General features: G+C 40.7%; 1 protein-coding gene across 13 annotated transcripts in view; it reads right to left on the reverse strand.

The window, feature by feature from the left end:
* The window catches only part of ZNF618 (zinc finger protein 618), a 231118-nt gene that overhangs the window by 67819 nt on the left and 145081 nt on the right, over positions 1-18218 (reverse strand). The gene's annotated exons all lie outside the window — the stretch shown is intronic.

The raw sequence follows: 18218 nt of genomic DNA on the forward strand, positions 1-18218 counted from the left end.
AGAGGGGAGAGGAAAGATCATGAATTATAGTTAGGACATACTAAATTTAAGGTGTCCAAAGAGCAGGGAGTGATGAGGGATGATACATCAGAAAAGAGGCTAGGGGGGCTGAACATTTGAGAAGAGGGCCCAGGACAGAGCCTTGAGGGACACTCTTGGTTAGTGGTTATAAGACAAATGAAGAACCTGTGAAGGAAACAGAAGAAAAGGACTGGGAAAAAGCAATGGCATAAAAATCAACTGAGGAGGGGGTATTCCAAAGGTCAGAGTCAACCAACAGTGTCAAATGTTGCAGAGAGGTTCAGAAGGACCAAAGGCTATTGGATCTGTCATTTGGGAGATCACTAGTTACACCACAGAGGGCAATTTCCATTGAATGATGTGATTGGCTGCCAGGATTCAGAACAATAGGAAAGAGTGGAGATACCAAGTACAGACAGCTTTCTCAAAGAGTCAGCTAGGAAGGATGATAGAATCAAGTGAGAATTACATACACACATATACTTTTCCCCCAATTACATGCTTCAACAATTTTTAAACTTTTTTTTTAAGCTTTGAGTTCCAAGTTCTGTTCCTCCCTCCCTCCCTCCCTGAGATAATAAACAATCAGATACAGGTTATGCATGTGCAATCATATAAAACATTTCCATATACAGAATGTTGTAAAGGAAGATTCAAATAAAAGAATTGTAATGAAAGAAAGTGAAAATAGCATGCTTCAGTCTGTATTCAAACAATATCAGTTCTTTCTCAGGAGGTGGATAGTGTGTTTCATCATTAATCCTTTGAGATTGGCTTGGATCACTATAATGAGAACAGCTGAGTCATTAGTTTTTCATTGAACAATATGCTGTTACTGTGTACAGTGTTCCAGTGCTATTCATTTCACTTTGTATCAGTTCATGTAAGTCTTTCCAAGCTTTTCTGAAATCATCCTGCTTGTCATTTCTTATAACACAATGATATTCCATTACAATGATATATCACAGCTTGTTTAGCCATTCCCCAATTGATGGGCATCCCTTTGATTTCCAATTCTTAGCCACCACAAAAAGAGCTCAAGGGAGAATTTAAGAATTTTTAAAAGGAATTTAATTTAATCTTTTAAAGAATGTTTTAAGAATGGGAGACATGATGGTGTTTGTAGGCAATAGGAAAAAAGTCAATAGATATGAAAAGAGTGAAAATCAATAAGAGAATGGGGAAGAGAAGAAGGAAGAAGTGGAGGAGGAAGAGGAGAATTAGAAGGAGGAGGAGGAGAAGAGGAAGAAGGAGAAGAGGAGGAGAAAGAGGAGGAGAAAAAAGATGGAAAAGAGGAGGAAGAAAGAGAAGGAGGAGAAGAAGAAAGATGGAGAAGAAAGAAGAGGAGGAGGGGGAGAAGAAGAAAAAAAGATGAAGAAGAAGAAGGAGGAGAAGAAGAAGAGCAGGAAGAGAAGAAGAGGGAGGAGGAGGAGAAGAAGGAGGAGGAGAAGAGGAGGAAGAGAAGAAGAGGGAGGAGGAGGAGAAGGAGAAGGAGGAGGAGAAGAGGAAGGAGGAGGAGGAGAAAGAAGAAGAAGAACAAGAAGAAAGGAGGGAGGGGACAATAGTGTGATGATTTGTCCTTAGGTTCTATGGTTGCCTGTCCCTGAGTCCCTCCCAGTTCACTATTACCACAATGTCAATGACGATAATGACGAGTCATGGATGACTCCTGACATGGATTATTTTTAAAAGAGAATCTGTCCTTTGAAAAATCATGTAAACTGCTGAATCCTAGACCAATGTGACCACACAAAATACTGTTCCTTGTCCATGTCCTACTTATTTTTCAAGGATCAACTCAAGTTCTTTCTCCTCCAAGAAGTCTTCCTCAAATACCCCAGGCCACAGTAATCCTCACCCATGCCCCTCAAACTCCTACAGGACAAAAAGCCTATTATCACACATCTGATACTTAGCATCTTAAGTCGCTGGGGCTGTTTAGGGTCAGAATAACTAGATTCAAACAAGTAGGCTTTCCCATTCATTACCTAAGTGATCTTGGGTTATCATTTTGCCTCATCCCTCAGTTTCCACTTCTGTAAAAGGAAGTACCTGAATTAAATTACTTCTAAGGTGTATTCTGGCTCTAAAATTCTATGTTCCTGAAAACATTCAAAGATTTATGTCCCATTTTCCCAAATGAATTTGTAAGCTCTTGGAGCAATCTTAAGTTCCTTCTGTCCCACACAGAGTCCAACGCAGGGCAGGATATGTATAAAGTGCTTAATAAAGGCTAGTGGATGAGGAGGAGGATGGTGACAGGAATCTTAGAAACTTAAAGCAAATAGGGCTTTGAGTCTGTCATCTGCTTTGGGCCATTTCCTGGCTCTTGGACTTACTCTAAATCTAAGGATTAAAAAAAAAAGAAAAGAAAAAGACTGGAAAACAGGATTTTCCCCTGAACCCCAGAATGATCCACAGTTCTTTTCTGGGAGCTGGTAAAGAAAAAAAGCTTCTGCCTCCTCCGTGAAATGAAAAGAATGAACTGGGAAAGAAAGGTAAAGTCCCCATCAACCGACAGTGGATAGAGATCTTCCTTAGAAAGGCAAAGGAAAGGAAATTACCCTGGGGAAAAGGGCAGGAGGGAGGAGGGAAAGTGCCAAAGACCAGAGGAAGAGACAAGCGTCTTCAGGAACAATTCCAGCCCAGCTGCCTACAAGGAGAGCACAAAGCTTCTCCAAGTGGGTCAGCCACGTCAGAGCTGTCAGACCTCACAGTATTCATTCTGGTTTGTTCATTGAGGAAAAGAGAAATGTGATTATTAGCTCACTCTTCCTGAAGCCAACCCCACAGCTAGCTCAGCAAGCCCCTCCATCCTTTTCCTCCACCTCCTTAGCAACTCGCCAAACCACTTGGTTTCCTTAATGGCAGAAAAGATGAATGAGTGAGTGAATGAGTAAGTCAGTGAGTGAGTGAGTAAGTGAATCAACAGGAACAGCTGGGCCTGGTTGGCTCTGAGGAGCTCAGCTTCTTCTCTGTGGCTCTTGCCTCCAGGGATACAGGTTGGTCCCTATCAGGCCACAACAGGGTGATCAGTCCTGACCTCCCGTGGATAAACAACATTAGTCAAGTCTAGGGTCACTTACCCATGAACCACACTTGAGTCAAACACAATCCTCACCTGAGCTAAGATCAGCTGAAAAAGCGCACAGTGCTTGGTTCCCAACCAGTGTCTTGAACCTCCAGAGGTCTAAGTGGACCCTACTCAGCATGCTTAAAAGTAAAAGATCTGTAGGGCTTACAGTCAAGAGATTTGAACTCTATAGTTCTGGTTTGGCCCCCAGAAACTGAAAGTGCAATTTGAGACAAATTACTTAACCTTTCTGTCCTCAATTTCTTCCTTTGTAAAATGAGAAATTTGGACTAGATTATATATGAAAGTATGTGTATGGCGGGGGGGGGGGGGGGGGGAGAAGAGAAGGGGAAGGGAGAGAAAGAGGGAGAAAGGGGGGAGAAAGAAAGGGGGAGAGGGGAGAGTTACTGTATTTGGGGTGGAATTAGCTCCTGGAAAAGGAGTTAGAGTATCTATGTTTAACTAGTCTCTTCTAGCTCTAAACCCATGATCCTATGTCATGTTTTACTCAAAAATTTCCAGTGCCTTTTCACTGCCTACAAACTATACACTTAAAAAACTGATATTTAAGGCCATTTACAATCTGACTCCAAATTACTTTGACTCATTATTCTCCTTTCATGTTCTCTATATTCTTAAAACAGACTACTCTCATTTCTTTTTCAGTGCCTTTGCTTGTGATGTTTCCTGTGCCCAGAACAGAGGAAGTTACTTCTCCTTTCTTTCAAGCCCCAGGTAAGGTGTACCACCCCTTCTTCCTTGGAGCCTTCAATAAAAATACCTTCCCTAACCCCAGAAAGTAATGTATATGGGGATACACACACGGACACACACACACATTCTCTCATTCTGGCAAAGGTGGAACAGACTCAGCGTGGGCCATTTAAAAGCAGGACTCATTCTCTTAAAATACATTCTTGAATGGAAATCACAGAGCCCCACTAAGGTTAAAGAATAGTAATAGAGAACATTTTTAGCAGTAATAAGAACTGTAAACCACAAAACAGCACTCTCAGGTACAACAGCATTACCCTGGGAAGCCATGCAGAGACATTATTACTAGCCAAATGGTGACACACATGCTCTTCCCAAATTCCCAGTTTCCCAAATGGGAAACAGGAAAATGCACTTGTTCCCTTAGCCCTTATTGACCTCCTGACGCCTCCCATTCAAGGCTCTAGGCCAGAGTTCTGGAGTCTCTTCAAACCCTTTCTGAGTTACGTGACAAAAGAGAATGAAAAAACATGATCTCTAAGGTCCCTTACTATTTCTAAAGCCTAAGATTCAGTGAGGAGGCTGCTAATAGGTATGAGCAGGATGGGGAGGGAGAGAGACAGGAAAAAGAGAATGGGCAAAAACTGACCAAGTAAAGAGATGGAGGAAGGAAGGAACAAAAATATGAGAAAAATTAGAAAAAGGAAAAAAGGTATCATTAAAATCCAGGAGAGAAGGCTCCCATGATGACCTGGATTTGAAACCTAGTTCTGTCCTTTAGTACTTGGGTAAAGTAAACAACTCACTTCCTTTCTAAGCCTCAGTTTCTTCATCTGTAAAATGAGAAAACTGAAGAAGATCATTTCTAAGGTTATTTCTGGGTTTCTGTGATGTTTTGACATAGTCTAGGTAGCTAAGCTATGAATCCCTATTCTAAGACATTCATACAACAAGAATTCCATTAATTTGTTTTTATGGTTTAATTTGCAATTTTGAGGCACTACTTTATTATATACCCCTTTCTCTTTTACAAAACAAACTCATGTCACTTAATTATCTCATCTGATCCTCACAACAGCCTTGGGAACCAAGTAGGGCACTAAGATTTCTTGTCCTTATCCCCATGAAAACCTCTTCCCACCACTTTATTTCAAGAGAAATTTAAGACTAACATAGATTCTTTGACCAGCTAAAGGTTACACAGCAAATTAGCAATGGAGTTAGAATTAGAACACAGGTCTCCTGACTTCTCCCCCAGTGCTCTGAATATCACCCATCTGAACATCAGAGAACACCCTACAATTCCTATTGATCATGCCTAGGAAAGGGTGACTGAGGAAGTAAACCATCCCAGTCAATGGAAAGTAGAGACCCTGTACAGCCAGTCACAACAGGCTGAAGTGAAGAGTAGGTTACAACCACTGACACCCTACAGAATACAAAAGAAAAGTTAAAATAAAAACCAAAAATAAACTGGAATTTTATAACACATTGGATTTGGCATTAACAAGACAATAATCGTTTATTAAAGGCATACTATGTGCCAAAGACTGTAGTAGGCACTGGGATATAAGGAAAGGCAAAACGAGTCCCTGCCTGCCCTCAAGGAGCTAATATTCTAATGAAGGAAATACTCTAACAACTGTGCACATATAAGATATGTAGGGAGTAAATCAGAGGTCATCTCAGAGGAAATGCACTAGAATTAAGGGGGTCCAGAAAAGGCTTCTTGCAGAAAACAGGAGCTGAACTGTGTCTTGAAGAAAGCCAAAAGGCAGAAATGAGAAGGAAGAACATCTAGGTGTGGGGGGTGGTCCAGAGTTGGGAGAAGGGATGCAGAACAGCAGGAAAACCAGTGTTACTGAATCACAGAGTACGTAGAGGGGAGTAAAGAAAGTTTTCTTCTAAACCTTGAAAGATAAGAAGGGGCCAAGTTGTAAAGGGTTCTACAAACCAAACAGAGGATTTGATATTTGATCCTAAAGGTCATAGGGAGTCACTGGACTTTACTGAGTAAGGAAGGGATGTGGTTAAGCCCGTGTTTCAAAAAGATCACCTTGGTAGCTAAGTGGCAGATGGACAGCGAAGGAGAGAGAGTTGAGGCAAAGAGATCAACCATCTTGTTATTGCAATATAGGAGTGAGTCAATAACTTACTAGAGTTAAGTTATTTAACCTCTCTCAGCCTCAGTTTCCTTACCTGTAAAAAGGGGATAATAATAGCACTTATCACCCAGGGTTGTTGTGAATGTGGAAAACTTACTTGCATTTGTTTGAACCTAGCCCTCGCTTGGCTTAGAGACCAGATGTGTTTAATGCTTAACTCAGAACGTCCAGGTTGTGCTGACTTCCCCCTTTCCTAACAGGAATGTTGGGGGTAGAATTTTCACCTCTAATAGGATAAATATGTAATATGATAAAGATGTATAACAGAAGGAATTCCTTACATTCCTTGCATCAATCTTCAGATCCCTAAAATTTTGGGGGTCAGCATAACCTGGATGCCCTAAGTTAAGCATCAAATGAATCTAGTCTCTAAGCAACAACTCTGGTCTCTCAGTCACACAGGGTTAGGTTCAAACAATAAAATTAGGTTTTCCTACAGGTTCCCCCCTTGGGGCCTTTTTAAAGCCCAGCATTCCTATACTATGGAAAGCACAATTATCAGAGCCAAAGAGCTAGGTTAAGTAACTTAGGAGAGTATCCCCTTCACTGCTCATTTTATCTAAAGCTTGACAGAATTCCTTTACAGAGGGGTAGGTACCAGACTGGGGGCAATGCATAGTTAGAGGGATCAAAATAAGTAAATATCAGGGGCTGTAAGTCAGTTAGATTTGTAACAGAAAACAAGTATACTCCACAATACAGGAAGATTCCCCAGGCACTGAAAGAACACACATGGCCAAGAACATCACAAAAAGTGTTTAAAAAAAAATTCACAATCCCATGTTTCTTTCAATGTCATAAAAGTTGAAAAAACTTAATTAAGCAACGCCATAATCTCACATATTCCCTAAGGAAACAAGCCCATTTAAACAAGCTCTGTAGGTAAACTAAGTCCAGTTACAATTCAACTACCTTTAACCAGCCGTTGCTTTCTTGTGACTGTTTTAATTCTGTGTGGGGTAAATCTTAGAGGCTTGGAGGTAGTGGGCCACCTTTTTCACTCTCTCCTCTGCTGGATAACTTAATACATTTCTTTCTAGAACTTTTTTCAGTTTGGATTTGTTCTCCAATGACATGAGAATCAAACATGCAAATCTCAAAGTACTATACAGACGTTAACTATCATTGTCACTACCGCCATCGCCACGACTACCGCCACCACTACTTCAACAAAGAAAGTGTTTTCTTCATGTGATAAAGATCTAGAGAGATTTAGTTACCTACAAGCTTAATATGAGTAGCGAATGGCAAAAGTTAACGGGACCTTCATTTGGTGCTTGGAGGGATCTGTGATCTCACTGGTACGGGGACTATTTCCAGTGACAAAGTGGCTTTCTCATTTAATGCAATTCCTGTCCAGTCAACACACAAAAGGCCTTCTTCAGCTCCTGACACTGCATGGACACCCACGGAGCACGTACGCTGCTCACTGGATACCCCTCATTCACCATATAACTGGTTCATCCATCTTTTTTGGCCACCTATGTCTCTTAAGACATCTTTTGCACTGCTTCTCCCATGCAACTCCTTGCTAGTAACTTGCTTCTGCTTCCACATGTCCAGCATATGACTAGGCCTCTCCACTGCCCCTTGAATGACCGGCAACTCTATTACTATCTTCTGAGTGTCACTGAACAGAGAAGCATGTGCTGGCCAATGGCATTTGCTACTATCATGGCAGAGGTCCAGCCCTGAGCCTGAATGGAAGATAAAGTCCCTCCAATATGTCCCTGTTTGGAAATGACACTGTCCTGATTATGTCAAATTTCCTGGAGGTGATGGCAGATTGTCTTAAAAGAAGGAAAGCTGCCCAAATCCCAGGAGGAGATTGTCCCACTGTGCCCTGGTCAGACCACATTAGAAAAAGTGTGTTCACTTCCGAATATCAGTTTTTTAAGCTTTTTAAGACAGACTGGGATATACCCAAAAGAGGGAAACCTGGGTGGAAAAGGATACAAACATGTCCTATGAGAATCAGTGGAAGGAACCCAGGAGGTTCAGCTCAGAGAAAAGAAAAATGAGCAAGAAGATGATGACTGTATTCAAATGCCCAAAAAAGCTTTGGCATGGGAGAGGAAAACATTTGCAGGTCAGAGGGCAGACTGTGACGAGTGGGAGAAAGTTACAGGGAGACAGACTTCTGCTCAATATGAGGAAGAACTTTCTAACAGCTAGACTTGCCCAACAAGGGAATGGCATACCTTGTCCAGGGTCTGAAAAGGTTCGTATCAAGGCTAAATGATCTCCTGTCAAAAACACCATCATTAACTGATGATCTTAAAGGTCCCTTCTACTGCTCAAATTCTGCTATCCTATTACTAAATCATGGGGACTCCATTTTTTTAGGTCTCTAAATGTATAATGTGAGTTCACTCATGCACTCCCAATTTACATATTTGCTTTAGCATCATTAGCCCTCTTAATTGGGCGTAATATAGGACATAGATTGAGTTGTGGCTATTTCCAAGAGAGTGGAGGCAGAGGCTATAAGAGGCAAGCAGTACAACAGACCCTGCAGATAAACAACAGATGAATAATTTGGTGACCAGGTCAGACTCAAAGGCTTGAGAGACAAAAATGAGTTTTGCTGAGGAGCGGTAGTTAGGGTGCAGAGAGCCAGGAGACTGTTTCTGCTTTCAGGGAAGTTAAAGGCAGAAGGAAGACAAGGCTGGCCTGAAATCTGGTCAGAAGATACGTGTGTATGTGTGCGTGCATCCCATAAGTATATATTTATATGTATATATCTTGTACAGTTTATACATACACGTGTGACATGTGTATATGTATGTAGTGTATATACAAAATACACATATGCATACCTACATATACATAACACACATGTATGGGTATATATATATATATATATATATATATATATATATATATATATATTCACATATAACCACTCCATATCTTTGCCAAGAAAACCCCAAATGGGATCACAGAAGAGTTGGACATAACTAAAAATGACTGGACAAAATTTACATATATTTTACATATTATATATGTGGGCATATATTTATACACATTAAATCTTATAGATATATTTGTGTATGTCTATGTCTATGTATGTATATGTGTGTGAATAGATAGGTAGATATATTTTCTCTCCTAACTGGATTTCCCACCCTTAGTCTCATGTGTGTGTGTGTGCGTGTGTGTGTGTGTGTGTGATTCTTGTTTGTCCTTTATTTTTGAAGAGGACCTATAGTAACATGATGGGGTGATGACTTGCAAGTAAATTGGATTTAAGTGAAACAGCGTTGCACAAAATTGTCAGCCCCTCACTCTCTGCTCTGGGTCTCAATGTCTTTGTCAGTAACGTAAGAGGGCTGTGTGCCCTCATTTCCAGCTCTGCTCTCTTAGGACTCTAGGATTCTACTGCAGGTGGAAGCTTTGTGAAGTTCAACAAACACTGCCAGGAGGAAGAGGGTCAGAGTCCAAGTGAGAGTGACAACTTAGGAGCGGAGAACCACACGAACCTTCACGGACGCCTGAGTCCAACCCCTTCACTTGACAGACAAGGTGGGTGATGCCCACAGTCCTGGAGGCAGAAGCAGGCAGAGTCAGGATTCCAACCCAGGCCTTCTGATTCCAAAGTTAACATAATGCTAAGTGAAGGCTTCAGTGAGGAAGCAGAAAAGAAACCAAGTCAGGTTTTTACCTTTAAGTAATGACAACAGCAAGGCCAATATTCACACAGGTTTGTCAAGCTCTTTACTGAGATGATCTTTGATTCCTACAACTCCAAGAGGCAGATGCTATTACTATTATCATCATCATGCCCTTTTGCAAGGGAGGAAACAAGCTAAGTTATTCATTCCAGGTCACAAAGTTAATAAGATTCCAGAAACCCAGGACTCCTGGTGCCAAGTCTGTGGTTCGACCTATACCAGCTCACTGCCTGGTACAGTGGGCATCATTTCAAAAGGCCTCAAGAAGGCCCCTGCCCCTCCCCACCTCCCAATAATCACCTGCCTCCTAGCTGATGCCTGAAATTTCTCTTTAACAGGAAAATAATTTTAAGTCTACAAAGAAATGTCAGGCCCAAAATGCCCAGGAAGGGGAAAACCTTCATTCATATACCCATAAAGGTTTAAATGACCAATCTAGATCCTTGGCTGTGACCAGGAGTATAGTTTGAGGATGGGGTGACAGCATGTGTAAGAAGTATTCTTAATGGGGGGTGGGGAAACAGGGCAAAGTAGGCAACAGGGTCAAACCGTGGAGACTACAGAGCCAGGATAAGAGGGAAACTCACTCAAACCTTGACTGTTTTAACCCTTTGCATTTAGCTGACTGGAAGCCTTTGCTTACCCTGGTGAAAATGCTTCACCCCACAGGGTAGTTATCAGCTGCTCCCAGCCAATCCCAAAAGTCAGCATCCAGTCTGCCAGATAATACAAAGACCACCAAAGAAGAACCAGACACATCCTAGCTTCCGTGCTCAGGCTCGGGGGTTGGCTTCCGGGCCACTGTCATGTCACCTCTGTGGTACACCTGTTCTATTTTCGCACGACTAGTCATCCCCTTCAGTGCCATGCCCTTGAGTCCTCCTCATGCGGAGGGGAAGGCCTGTCACTGCAGCTATTTCTTGACTTCTGCATTTTAAATTTATGGCCCAAATGTTGCTTTCCTCCCAATCTTTGCATTTAATTAGGTATCCTAATAACAAAGGCACCACAAAGTAGTTATATCACTTTGAATTAGTAGTGCAGATACTTCTAGTTCCATTTTTAAATTTTTTTTCATATATCACTTTTAAAATAGAGCTCATTATTTTAATTATATCCATTTAAAATGTACAGTACAGTACTTGGGTATTCTCAGCACGAATCATTAGGTATATTAGTGAAAAAGCACTCTGAATCTATCTACACGCTGACATTCCATAATCTATTCTATTTGCGTCGCTGTAAAATAGATTTATATATAGATAACTACAAAATAGTTGCTCAATATATGCTATGAATTTTATATTTAACCTGAGTTGCACTTTGCTAGAACACCACAAAAGGGCAGGGGGAGGGGAGCCTGTTTGCTTCCATGAGATGACGGGTTTGAGAAAAGCCACCCTGCAACCCTGGGGTGGGGTCACATCATCTTCTCACTTTTAATAAGGTATAGTGTGTCTTTTGATCTTCCCTTTCCATATACTTTGGCTTGTCCCCCTCTGCCTTCCTCATTCTTTCCCTCAATTATCCTGTCAGGACAAAGCAAAGTATATTCTGCCCTTGGCTGGGCAGACTCTGAGTGGGATAACAGTAATAACAGTAATAATGTTGTTGTTCAGTTGTGCCCAACTCTCCATGAGCCCATTTGGGGTTTTCCTGGCAAAGATCCTAGAGTGGTTTGCCATTTCCTTTTCCAGCTCATTTTACAGATAAGGAAACTGAGGCCAACAGGGTTTAAGTAACTTGCTCAGGGTCATGAAGCTAGTATCTGAGGCCAGACTTGAACTCGGGAAGATGACTTTTCCTTGTGCCAGGTGCTCTGCCCACTGTGACAACTAGCTGCACAACAGCAGCAGCTGCAGTAATGATGGCACTTCAAGGTTTGCCAAGCGCTTTCCAAATAGGGCATTTTACCTTTACCCTTACAACAAGCCCCTGAAGGAGGTGCTATCATTATTCCCATTTTATAGATGAGGAAACTGAGGCCAACAGAGGCTCTTAATAAAGCAACAATAATAGCTAACATTTATATGGCTACTACTAGATTCCAGATACTGTGCTAAGCACTTTACATGGATCTCATTTTATCCTTAACAACCCTAGAGGGGGGCACTTTTATTATCCTCATTTTACAGATGAGGGAACTGAGGCAGCACTTAAGTGATTTGCCCAGGGTCTAACAGCTAGTAAGTATCTGAGCCCAAATTTGAACTCAAGTCTTCCTGACTCCAGGTCCAGCATTCTATCCACTAAGCCACCTAGCTGCCTCCTAGGCAAATAGAGGTTAAGTGACTTGACCAAGTTCACCCAGCTAGTGAGTATCTGAGACAAGATTTGAATTCAGGTTTTCTTGACTCCAGGTCAAGCACTCAGCTGTGCCACCTTGCTGTTTAAAAGTCCAAAGTGGCTTGTTGTCTGTGAATTGACTCTGAGCTGGATTTGGGCCTTAGCAACCAATGCCATTTGTGCCACCCACTTTGAATCAAGGCATCACAGTGCCCAGGCCTCCAAATCCTATTTCCTAAGAAGACCAGTTTTCTGACATTGAAACGGAGTGTATCTGCTCCACTGGCCACTAAACATATTCATTCCACTGTGAGGGTCTGGACCTGGAGTCAGGAAGATCTGGGTTCCAGTCCTGTCTCTGACACATACCAGCTATGTCACTCTGGGCAAAGCTCTAAGTTTCAGAGAAGATGCTGACCTGTACTGGTTAGAGGGAGTTCACTCACCTGAGAGTTCCTTATACCAATGAAATCACGGGGCCAGTCCACATCCTACTAAAACACGCTATCCTAACTAAACTACTAGTGTACACAGGATTGCAGGAGAGCTGTTTAACCTACTACATAGAACAAACATTTTCAAATGTTTCAATAAAGCTTATTTACACCAACAATACACTAATTATGAATTATTTTAATCAATTTATTAAAACAGGTCACCACTACCACTAATCAGCAACCCTATCTTGACAATTAGCTCAAATTAATGACCACTACATTCTCAATCACAATAAAATTGGATTTATATCCAAATATTATTCATAACTCAAATTCAAACTGACCCTCCCTTTCTAGGTAAGACACTATTCTATTTAATCTCTGTAACAGCTTCCTAAATAGTCTTCCTGTCTCCAGTCTACATCCTTTCCAATCCATCCTTCTTAGAACTGCCCAACTGATCTCTCTAAGGGTTCACTATAAACACACCTCTCATCAACTCAAAAGCCTCTCCAGGGCCTACTGCATCAAGTGTAAACTCCTGACTTTAGCATTCAAGGCCCTCTACAATCTGCCTCTAACCTCTCCAGCCTTATCTAAAAAGCCACTTCCCTTGAACTGCTCTATTTTCCAGTCAGACTGGACCACTCTCTGTCCATGGTTCATGTCTTCCCTTCTCTCATCTCAGGGCCAACAATCCCCCATTTCTAGACAGTAGTCTCCCTTGAACCTCCACCACCTTTTCTTCAAGTTTTGACCTAAAGATCACCTCCTCCATAAAGACTAACTCTTCGGCCGAATGGGATTATTCATTTACTCATTGAGGTTTTCATGGCATGGTCCTTGAACCTCCCTCAGCACTTTTATATTACGGTTATCCCTGTAGTTGTTTATCACTACATAAGACAGAAAGATTCTCAAAGATTCCTACTCGCTACAGTATCTTTGTATCCCCAGAGCCCAGTACAGTCACTTCTACATAGTAGGATAGAACAGTAACAGTCCTATATAGTAGTAATAGACATTTGTTGAACTGAACTGAATTAAATGGACTTGTCTTCTTTTCAAAATTAGCTCACAAAACCTCAACTGTGAAAGATCTGCCACAGTCAATACAGGTAAAGTCTTTTCTAGAAAGCAGCTAGATTCTTCATCTTTCCCCTGGGATAATCATTCTCTGCTGCCATATGAAACAAATACCCCAACCGCAAAAACCTTTGTGAATGTCTGAGGTGTGGCCGGCATCACCACAAAAAGGCACAGCATCTGGTTTCAGTTTCTTTTGGAGGAAACAAACCCTCAACACGCACCACTTTTATCTGGCACAATGTGCATCGTAGGTATTTGATGTAAGTATTTGCTGTTGCCATCAACTTATTTCTCTTAAGTGAATTTCCCCTCTAGTTTAAGCTTATTATACCCTTAAGTGCCCAAACTTTGTCAAAGTTTAATTTGAATGATTAGAAAGATGATATGGTATCCTGTACAGAGGACTGAGAATTCACAGTCACCAAGACCTGGGCTCAAGACAGGAATCTGACACCATACTGACTATGTGACTCCGGGTAAGTCACTTAAACTGTCAATGCCCCCAAAGCAACTCTCTAAAACAAAAATTCCTAACTCGATTTGTGTCTTGGGCTACTTTGGCGGTCTGATGAATAATGTTTGTAAGTGAATAAATTACATACAATTATAAAGGAAAATGATTATGCGGAAATAGTCATTGACTTTTTTTTTAAGTTTATGGACCCCCCCATTAAGAACTTTTTTGCTCTAAGGCACACAGCTGCTGCATATAGGAAATTTCTTTATTACAAGTGTCCTACACCAGTGTAATCATAGGTAGGAGCTATTCCCTCCCTCCAAAAAACATAGAGAGCACACTGTCTCTATATCTATATACAAACAAGCACATATACGTGGATTTACACACACATACACACACATACTACTTTCAAGGAAAACATTCTGCATTCAAAAACGAGGAAGGATGATGTGTGTATACAATATGCACAGATACATGTTAAATACAGGCTGTCATAGCATACATGTGTACATGTTTTATTATGTACATTACATGTATTTTTTATTTCTAAGATGTATCACCCTTCCTTGCTTTTGAACACAGTATGCTTTGCTTGAAAACTCAGGATCAGCTAGGTGGCACTGTGGACTGAGCATTGGCCCTGGAGTCAGGAGGACCTGAGTCCAAATTCAGCCTCAGACACTTATTTAACTCTGTGTTCCTGGGCAAGTCACTTAACCCTCAAAAGAGAGAGAGAAAGAAACAAAGAAAACTCAGGGTCCCCCTTATGAATGAATTCTTTGTTCTATTACTTCCTGATCTTGGAAAAAGTCACTCCCCTTTCTTTGGGCCTCAGTATCTTTATCAGTATAAGCCTGTACTACAAAACCTCCTCTAAGCTTTCTTCTAAATGTTAGTTAATAGAGAGATGCCTTCTCAAGAATTAGGAAGATGCCTGAGGCTATCTGTCCCTACACTAAATATCCCCAAATTATATTTCTATTATGCACTTCTAGTGCTGGTTCCTGGATTTCTTCTGCCCTAGCAGTGTATCTGCTGCCTTATCTGATACTCCCTGCCTTTACTTCTTCACCTTCCCCCTCACTTTTTAACCCCTTATAATCCAGCTTCCAATCTTAGCACACTCAGTTTCTCTCCAAGGTTACCAATAATCTCTTTTAATGAAGGACCAAGGTACATCTTCTCATCTCTTATAATTAAAACGTTCAGTTTCTTTTAAAATTCTTTTTATTAGGACCCCAGCTTCTGGGATAAGAATTCACTGTTCGACAAAAATTACTGGGAAAACTGGATAACAGTGTGGCGGAAACTGGGCAGAGAGAGACCAATGCCTGGCACCATACACAAGAATAAAGTCCAAATGGGTACATGATCTAGGTATAAAGATTGATACTATAAACAAATCAGTGGAGCAAAGAATAATGTATTTATCAGATTTATGGAGAATGGAAAAATTTTTGACTAAACAAGAAATAGAAAACATTATGAAGTGCAAAATAGATAATTTTGATTACATTAAATTGAAGTTTTTACACAACCAAATCCAATGCAACCAAGATTAGGAGGGAAGCAGAAAACTGGGAAGGAATTTTTCAAACTAGTGTCTGTGATAAAGGACTCATTTCTAAAATATATAGAGAACTTAGTCAAATGTACAAAAATACAAGTCATTCCCCAACTGATAAATGGTCAAAGGATATGAACAGGGAGTTTTCAGAGGAAGAAATTAAAGCTATCTATAATCATATGAAAAAATGCTCTACATCACTATTAATTAGAGAGATGCAAATCAAAACAGCTCTGATATACCACATCACACCTATCAGATTGGCTAACATGACAAAACAGGAAGATGATAAGTGTTGGAGAAGATGTGGGAGAGTTGGAACACTAATTCATTGCTGGTGGAGCTATGAGCTGATCCAACCATTCTGGAGAGTAATTTGGAACTATGCCCAAAGGGCTACAAAAATGTGCATACCCTTTGATGCAGCAATACTGCTTCTAGGACTGTATCACCAAGAGATCATAAAAATGGGAAAGGGTCCCACATGTACAGAAATATTTATAGCAGCTCTCTTTGTGGTGGCCAAGAACTAGAAATCAAGGGGATGCCCATCAATTGAGGAATGACTGAACAAGTTGTGGTATATGAATGTAATGGAATACTATTGTGCTGCGAGAAACGATGAACAGTAACACTTCAGAAAGGTCTGGAAAGACTTACAGTGTGTGATAAATTTTTCTGGTAGACTTGGAACTTCATTGCAATGCAAAGACCTAAAAAATTCCCAGTGGACTTTTGAGGCAAAATGACTTCCGCATCCAGAGAAAGAACTATGGAATTGGATCTCAGAATGAAGCAGACCATTTTCTTTTGTATTATGTTTTCCTTTGTTTTATGATTTCTCCCATTCATTTTAATTCTTCTTGCAACATGACTAAGGTGAAAATGTATTTAATAGGAATGTATGTGTAGAACCCACATAAAATTGTAAGCTGTCTCAGGGAGGGAGTGGGGAAGGATGGGGAGAGGAAGGAGAAGGAGGGAAAAAAATCTAAGATATATGGAAGTGACTGTAGAACACTGAAAACAAATAAAATAATCATAAAAAATTCTTTTTATTTACATTGTTGGGGTCATTATGTATGTTATTTTCCTGGTTCTGTCTACTTCAATTTCTATCAGTTCACATCACTCCTATGTTCCTTTTTTTTTAAATTAACTAATTTAACTTTTCAACGTTCATTTCCACAAAATTTTGGGTTCCAAATTTTCTCCCCATTTCTCCCCTCCCCCCCCAAACACCGAGCATTTGAATTGCCCCTATCACCAATCTGTCCTCTCTTCTATCATCCCTCCCTTCCCTTGTCCCCATCTTCTCTTTTGTCCTGTAGGGCCAGATAACTTTCTATACCCCTTTACTTGTATTTCTTATTCCCTAGTAGCAAGAACAGTACTTGACAGTTGTTCCTAAAACTTTGGGTTCCAACTTCTCCTCATCCCTCCCTCCCCACCCATTCCATTTGGGAAGGCAGGCAACTTAATATAGGCCATATCTGTGTAGTTTTGCAAATGACTTCCATAAGGGTCATGTTGTGTAAGACTAACTATATTTCCCTCCATCCTATCCTGCCCCCCATTGCTTCTATTCTCTCTTTTGATCCTGTCCCTCCGCAAGAGTGTTGACTTCAAATTGCTCCCTCCTCCCACTGCCCTCCCTTCTATCATCCCCCCCACCCTGCTGATCCCCTTTTTCCCCACTTTCCTGTATTGTAAGACAGGTTTTCATACCAAAATGAGTGTGCATTTTATTCCTTCCTTTAGTTGAATGTGGTGAGAGTAAGCTTTCATATTTTTTCTCTCACCTCCCCTCTTTTTCCCTCCACAGAAAAGTCTTTTATTTGCCTCTTTTATGAGAGATAACCTGCCCCATTCCATTTCTCCCTTTCTCCTCCTAATATATTTCTCTCTCACTGCTTAATTTCATTTTTTTAAGATATGATCACATCCTATTCAATTCACTCTGTGCACTCTGTGTGTGTGTGTGTAATCCCACCAACTACCCAGATACTGAAAAAAGTTTCAAGAGTTACAAATATTGTCTTTCCATGTAGGAATGTAAACAGTTCATCTTTAGTAAGTCCCTTATGATTTCTCTTTGCTGTTTACCTTTTCATGCTTCTCTTCATTCTTGTGTTTGAAGGTCAAATTTTCTTTTCAGCTCTGGTCTTTTCATCAAGAATGCTTGAAAGTCCTCTATTCCTTTGAAAGACCATTTTTTCTCCTGAAGTATTATACTCAGTTTTGCTGGGTAGGTGATTCTTGGTTTTAGTCCTAGTTCCTTTGACTTCTGGAATATCCTATTCCACACCCTTCGATCCCTTAATGTAGAAGCTGCTAGATCTTGTGTTATCCTGATTGTATTTCCACAATACTTGAATTGTTTCTTTCTAGCTGCTTGCAATATTTTCTCCTTGACTCTGGAATTTGGCCACAGTGTTCCTAGGAGTTTCTCTTTTTGTATCTCTTTCAGGCGGTGATCAGTGGATTCTTTCTATATTTATTTTGCCCTCTGGTTCTAGAATATCAGGGCAGTTTTCCTTGATAATTTCATGAAAGATGATGTCTAGGCATTCTTCTCCTCATTGGCTTTTTGAACCTCTTTTGCCAATTGAGTTAGCCTCTTTTTAAAGGTGTCATTTTCTTCAGCATTCAGCAGATTTTGGGTCTCCTTTAGCAGGGTGTTGACCCACTTTTCATGCTTTTCTTGCATCTCTCTCATTTCTCTTCCCAGT

The sequence above is a fragment of the Notamacropus eugenii genome, chromosome 1 (assembly GCF_028372415.1).
Source record: "Notamacropus eugenii isolate mMacEug1 chromosome 1, mMacEug1.pri_v2, whole genome shotgun sequence".
Classification (NCBI taxonomy): Eukaryota; Metazoa; Chordata; class Mammalia; order Diprotodontia; family Macropodidae; genus Notamacropus; species Notamacropus eugenii.